This window comes from Antechinus flavipes, chromosome 4 (genome assembly GCF_016432865.1).
Source record: "Antechinus flavipes isolate AdamAnt ecotype Samford, QLD, Australia chromosome 4, AdamAnt_v2, whole genome shotgun sequence".
Classification (NCBI taxonomy): Eukaryota; Metazoa; Chordata; class Mammalia; order Dasyuromorphia; family Dasyuridae; genus Antechinus; species Antechinus flavipes.
Window position 1 is genome coordinate 160,958,133 of NC_067401.1, and position 6,000 is coordinate 160,964,132.

At 39.8% G+C, this 6,000-nt stretch overlaps 1 protein-coding gene across 1 annotated transcript in view; it reads right to left on the reverse strand.

The window, feature by feature from the left end:
• HELZ (helicase with zinc finger) overlaps nucleotides 1-5,075 on the reverse strand; it is a 284,703-nt gene extending 279,628 nt beyond the window's left edge. The window contains exons 1-2 of the mRNA XM_051995260.1: nucleotides 5,017-5,075; nucleotides 281-334 (exon numbers count right to left, since the gene is read on the reverse strand). The gene's annotated coding sequence lies outside the window, so the exon portion shown is untranslated. The remainder of the gene's footprint in view (nucleotides 1-280; nucleotides 335-5,016) is intronic.
• Between the last annotated feature and the right edge of the window lie 925 nt (nucleotides 5,076-6,000).

Genomic DNA, 6,000 nt, shown 5'->3' on the forward strand with positions numbered 1-6,000 from the left:
CAATTGGGATTAAGTGACTTGCCCACGGTCACAAAGCTATGAAGTATTAAGTGTCTAAGACCAGATTTGAACTTGGGTCCTTTTGAACTCGGGTCCTCTTGAACTCGGGTCCTCTTGAACTCAAGTCCTCCTGACTTCAGGGCTGGTGCTCTATCCACTGCACCACCTAGCTTCCCCTGCTGCTGAACATTTTTAAAAGGAGGTTTTAATGTGATTGGGTAACTAATTCCAGAACACCTCTTGCAACTTCCTGATTTCAAATGTGACCTTGGATACTTACTAGTTTGTGTGACCCTGGACAAATCACTTAATCCTGTTTGCTTTAATTCCTCATCTGTAAAATAAGCAAGAAAAATGGCAAATCTCTTCAGTATTTTTGCCAAGAAAATCCCAAATGGGATCACAAGGAGTTATAGATATGAATGACTGAAAAATGACTCAAACAAAAATTATGATAGTAGTGCATTTGCATAATCTATATATTTGTTAATATGAAAATCATTTTGGCATTTTTAGGCCTATATTTATTTCTAGATGTTGTTTTGTTGGGGGTTTTTTTTAATAGAACCAACATTATAATATTAGAGTATTAACCTACTGAATTTTAATCCCATCATAACCTGTATTCTTCTAAAACAATACTAGAAGTTCAAACCAAATTATACAAGGCCTGAATGTGCTGGCAGATGCAGGATAGGGGAAGGAGGCAAATGAACAAGAGTGTGTGATGGATACAGTATCGTTGTTCTTCATACATAACTCTCTGACCTTTCAACTCAGACACTCAACACTACTTGGACTAATTACTCCTTTAAACTCTTAGTGTCTGCTGAGGTAGCCCTTTTTTACCAAAGCCAGTCTCTTTACATATACCCTTGATTACATCTTCAATTTTCTCCAATAGATTGTTCCAATGATCCTCTCTTCTGTCTAAGTTTCAATCTTGCCCTATCTCGAAGTTCCTTTCCTGCTACCTAGAAATAACCAAATGCACTTCATGCTAATAAAAATAAAAAACCTCTGATTTGACCCTGCCATCCCCTCAAGCACTCATCTTTCTTACTCCTAACTTTTTCAGGCAAACTTGTTGAAAACTACCTACATTCAGAGCCTCTCCTTCCTTTCCTCTGATTCTTTAGAATATTCTATAATTAATTTCTAATGTCAAATAAAGCTGTTCTCTCCCAAAATTACCAATGAGTTTTTAATTGGCAAAGCTAACAACCTCTCCTCAATCTTCATTCTTCTTGACCTCTGAACATGCATCTGACACTGCAGATCACTAATACTTTTTCCCCTTTTGCGTTTTCATCACACTGCTCTGTCTTGGTTCTCTCAGACGCCTAACCATTTCTTCTTAGTCTCCTTCCCTGAATCACCATCTATGCCATGCCAGCTATCAATACATATACTTCAAAGGCTCTTTTGGGGGCCCTCTTTTCTTCCCTCTCTCACTTGGTGACCTCATCAATTCCCATAGGTTTAGTCAAATTCCATGCTGAGTATTGGAGCTAGATGGCACAATGGATAGTGTTGAGCTTGAACTTAGAAAAACCTGAGTTCAAATCCACTCTCGGAATTTTACAGGCTATTCAACAATAGGCAAGTGATTTAACTTATCTCCCTCAGTTTCCTCTACAAAATGGAGATTATAATAACATCTAGCACCAAAAGCTGTACTTTAAAATGAGATTGATGTCTCTAAGCCATTTTGCAAATAAAATACTATCCTATCTATATAAATATAGCATTATCCTATAAAAACAGTATTATAGTATCCCATAAAGTACCGTAATCTTATCCATATAAATATAAAACAAAACATACTATTTATCCCCAAAACTCATTCCTCTTCTAACCTTCCCATTTTCATTAAGGGCATCGTCAATCTTCCAGTGTCGGCCATGACCCCTCATTCAGTCACCCCAAATATTTAATCAGATGACAAATCTTGCTATTTCTATGTCCAAAACATCTCTTGCATACTTCTCTCCAGTCACGCAACTGCCACTCTAGTTCAAGTCATTATCAACTTCACCTGGACTAGCCTATTCGGACTCCTTACTTCATATTTCACGCCTCTCCAATCCATCCCCCATATAACCTCCAAAGTAATTTTGCTATAATGAAAGTTTGACCATTTCACAAACTTCAGTGACTGCTTAGCACCTCTGGGATCAAATATAAACTTCTGTTTGACATTTTAAATACTTCACAGTCTAGCCCCCAAAACACCAGTCTGAAATGCCCCAGTGCTCCCACCTCAGGTCCATCTCTTGGACTAGCAGCCAAAGCAATATCTTTACCAGTCTCCCTGGCTCCTAGTGCCTTCCCTCCTCAGGTTACTATGTAACTCTATGGTTCTGTTTATATTTATGTACATGTATATTTTCTCCACCATTGGAATGGGAAGTTCCTTAAGCAGATGATTTGCTCTCTTTGTCATCTGGCACTCTAACATGACTGCTTACATTAAAGAGATTAAACTATAGTTTATTTTAAGAAAAAAGTTCAAGAACATGATTACATTGAGAAAATTTTAGGTGATATATTTTCATCTTAATCCTACTCCCCAAAAAATTCATATAAAAATACTTATCTTGACCTTGAAGTTCATAGTTTCTCATAATTAGAAATAACAATAACACATCAAGGAGTTCCAAATATGCATATGTGATGAGGTCTTTTGAGTTAGTGCCAATAGTAAAATTACAAGGAAGCATATTTCAATTTGAATTCCTAGAAAAATTAGAGTTATAAGGAATAGGCTGCCTCCTAATGCTGCAAATTCCCCATAACTGGTGGAATTCAATTAGAATATGTCAGAGATTTCTGACAATGAATTAGATTAAATGATTTCTGAGTTCATTTCAAACTATGAGATTCTCTGAAAAAATAATCTTATTTATACAAACCATACAACAAAATCAGTGTCATTACTTTGTATTCATACCATATAACCAATTTGCTATTTCAACATTACTACAAAATAGAGCAAAGAATCACATCCAGTTTCCAAACATAAAAAGGCAATGACTTGCCCAAAACTAATCTTCCAGCTTTAAATGTGACACTTCATAAATTAGGCACAAACTATTCACATAAAATATTCACTAATATTCAGATGATACCTTTAAAGTAAAGTAAATGTACATTGACAATAAGAACAAAATCAAGAAATATAATTAAAGCTACATATGGAAATTTGAATTTTAAAAACAGTAGTTACTCTTCTGAAGACAATATTGATAATGTGTATAAATAACAGAAAGATCAAGAAAAATTCTAAAAAGTATGAGAAAACAGCCTGTGTCAACTGAATAAACATATATATGTATATATTGCATGTATACTTCTAACTCTGTTTCCCTATCTATACTCTTCTATGTGTGATTTACTTGAAAAGAAAAAAAGATTACTCTTGGGGTATAAAGATTATTATATAAAGATTACCCTTAGGCATAAAAATAAAATAGAAAATAAGGTAAATAGCTTGAAACTTCACCTTACTCAGCTCAACAGAAATGGAGCTCATTAGTGATCAATTAGTAAAACGGCTCATTCAATTCTTGAAGACAACTTTCAAAAAGTGAAAATGTTTTATACAATATCAATATTAGATGGGGAAAAACTTAAGCATTCTTCAGCCATAAATAAAAGAATAGCTACATTTTAAAGGGAAAAAAGCAAGTTACTAAATGACATGCTAGGAGAATGTGGCTTTGCAAATGACTGTTTCCTTTAAAAGTATTTCAAACAGAATAAAATGGAATCTGTCTAGAACCCACAATTCAAGTTGGAGCAACAAAACACACCGAAAAAGATTCTTCTTCCACCTCTGGTAACTTCAGAAATAAGATTTTAAACCCTCAGTGATTTTAAAATAAGACAAATTAAGTCAAGCTGGGATTTATAAGGTCCCCGCTCCCGGCCTTCCTCTCCCCCCAGCCCCCATGATTCGCACGTACACATCCCATTACCACCACTAGGGGATTCAGTTTAAGTCCCTCTTTGTGGGTAGACTTTTCTTTCTAAACTGATATTTTTCTAGGACGACATTATAAGGGGGTGGGGGCGGTAGGGTGGGGCAAGACTAACGATGAAGGTAATAATATTTGAAAATTTACTCTAGCTAACGGTCAAGACATATCCATATTTAACCTTTGTCCTTTTCAGACCAGTCAAAGGCTTGGCTAAGGAAGGAAAATTTAAAAAAAAAAAAATTAAAGTAGGCATGATTTAGGAAGAAAGGTTGGGAGTGAAGGGGTCTCAAGAGTTTCCTTCAAGGATATGTTCCCCCCAAGGGGACTATGGTCACTTTGAAAGAGATTCTTCTAGGCAATTTAGAGTGGTATTACTTTTTATTATTATTAATATTATTGGCATGTTCTGTGTGTGTTTGTGCGAGAGTCGGAGAAGATTCCCGAGGAAGTGGCTGGGGGGCTGGGGTTGTAGCAGGGAGTCACTGAGTCCTAGAGAGAGGAGCGGGAACAAAGCTGACCCACTTCTCCAGCACGGCCCTCACTAGAAGCAGTCCCAGCCCTGGGGGGCATCCAACTGGTCCGGTGGGGGGCGGGGGTGAGAACAGGAGGGAGGATGGGTGGGAGAGGAAGGACAGAAAGCTTCATTCCTAGTCTCCGCGTCCGCTCCCAGGATCCGAGCCGCGGGCCCGTGGGGAGGGAAGCGCTCTCGGGACCCCGAGTCGGTCCGGCCTCTTCCTGAAACAAAACTGAAGCGTCCGCCCCACCTAACCCCGGCCCGGGGCCGGGATCTTTGACTGAAGGAAAGGACCGTCCCGAGTCCCCAGCGCCCGGGTCGGGCCGGGCCTCGCCTCGCACAGCCCAGCTCCCCAGGCCGTGAGCCTGGTGCTCGCCTCCGGGGCCCTCCAGTCCCAATCCTCCCTTCCTCCACCGGAGGCCACAGGAAGGTGCGGTCGGTCTCCAGACCCGTTCTGAAAGCGTACAAGCAGCTCCCGGGGCGACCCCCGGAGCCAAGAAGGGGGAAGTCAGGACTTACCTGTCATTACTTTCTACGCCATCTTGAATCCACTTGTCAACGTCCCCACAAAGCATTATGGGAAAGAAAGAGCCTTTAAAGTGACTCCCCCCCTCCAATCTCTCCCCTCCCCCCCTCCTCCAGCCGGCCTTCCTCAACTCGGCCCCCTTCCCTCCCCCAGGCCGAACTCCCGCCCTCTCAGCTTCCACCGCCCCCACGCCTCGGCCACGCCCCGAGCCGGAAAGTTTGTAGAGGGGGTGTACTTCCCCCAACCTGCGGGAGAGCCGCAACTCGGCCCCCCTCAGCCACCGCCCCCTCCGCTACTTTCATTTGCATTTGAAATTCACAGCCCAGTTTAACCCCTTGTTTTGTTAGTTACTTTTGTTATTTTCCTCTTTTTTTTCTCTTAAATTTATATATGAGCAACTGCTCCTGCTTCAGTTTGCGGAGATGCCAGGCACCCCTTCCTCAAATGCCCTTTTAATCACTCTTCTCTTTGCTAAGTTACCGGCTAGTCTTGGCCCGGACCCCAGCTGCCTGTTTTTAGTTTTTCTGCTTTCTAGTTGTGAATATTTATTGATTTGCATATATGCAATTTATTATTACTGCATTTTAACATTTTCATCGATTATTACCATAAATACACACTTTTAATAACGTAAAACTGCACTAAGACTTTGGGGACAACCTGTCTGTGTAAAGTAATATCTAAATGCAAGCTTTCTCGCTTAAAATTGCACTAAAACTTTTGGACAACAAAAGTATATATGTGTATGTGTGTAGTCATAATAAATACCTAAACACAGATTCAAAGTTTAATAGTTTACAGTCACACTAAGGCTTTTAGGACACTCTGTGTGTATATAGTACTAAAGACTTTTGAGACACCTGGTATAATATGTGCTACATATGTATGATATATATAGATATCTATATATAGATATATATGGAGATAGCTTCATTTCTGAGAACTATTCCTCTTTCCCCTCCCTCCCCCAAAGGAAT